Here is an 815-nt window from a genome sequence, read left to right on the forward strand (position 1 = left end):
AGCTCTGCATAACCCAATGAATATGAGGATGGGCTGTGGCAGAAAAAGATGGCTCACACACCGGAAAACAAATTGTAGACATACCTGAAACACAGGGGACTCTCTAATGCTTTAGGGTGGGGGGCAGAAAATTACAGTCCACAGGCCAAATCCAGCTATGACCTGTTTTAGTATGGCCCACAAGCTAAAAATGGTTTTTATATTTTTAAATAATTGGAAAAAATGAGAAGAGTAATATTTTGTGACATGTGAAAATTATATGAAATTCAGAATTCAGTATCCATAAATAAAGTTTTCTTGGAACACAGCCACATTCATTCATGCATGTATTATCTATGGCTGCTTTCACACTATAAGGCAGAATTAAGTAGTTGTGACAAGAGACCATATGGGGCCGGCCAGTTAGCTCAGTTGGTTAGAGCGTGGTGCTGATAACACCAAGGTCCAGGGTTCAATCCCTGTACTGGCCAGCTGCCACAAAAAAACACAACAAAACAAAAAGAACAGACCATATGGCCCACAGAGCCTAAAATATTTACTATCTGCCCCTTTACAGAAAAAAATTGTCTCAACACTTGCTTTATGGCAAAGGGTGGATTTTAGAAACTTTGATCTGACCTTCACTTGCTGAATATGAAATAAAACGCTGAACTTAGAATCATCTCAAATATATTTTCTTTGATATTGACCTATAAAGTATACCACAATCTAGTTATCTCTGCCTGAGTGTCCCAATACTGAATGGAGACTATTCCTGTGGTTTCCAGGAGCAGGGAAGAGCTTCTGCACATCCAATTCCACTGTTAAGAATGATG

The 815-nt window shown here is 39.1% G+C and overlaps 1 non-coding gene across 1 annotated transcript; it reads left to right on the forward strand.

The window, feature by feature from the left end:
* The first annotated feature begins 396 nt into the window (after window positions 1-396).
* Window positions 397-470, forward strand: TRNAI-GAU. The gene has a single exon. It is a non-coding gene; the product is annotated as a tRNA-Ile (tRNA).
* The last annotated feature ends 345 nt before the right edge of the window (window positions 471-815 follow it).

The sequence above is a fragment of the Galeopterus variegatus genome, unplaced genomic scaffold, assembly GCF_000696425.1.
Source record: "Galeopterus variegatus unplaced genomic scaffold, G_variegatus-3.0.2 Scaffold5136, whole genome shotgun sequence".
Lineage (NCBI taxonomy): Eukaryota > Metazoa > Chordata > Mammalia > Dermoptera > Cynocephalidae > Galeopterus > Galeopterus variegatus.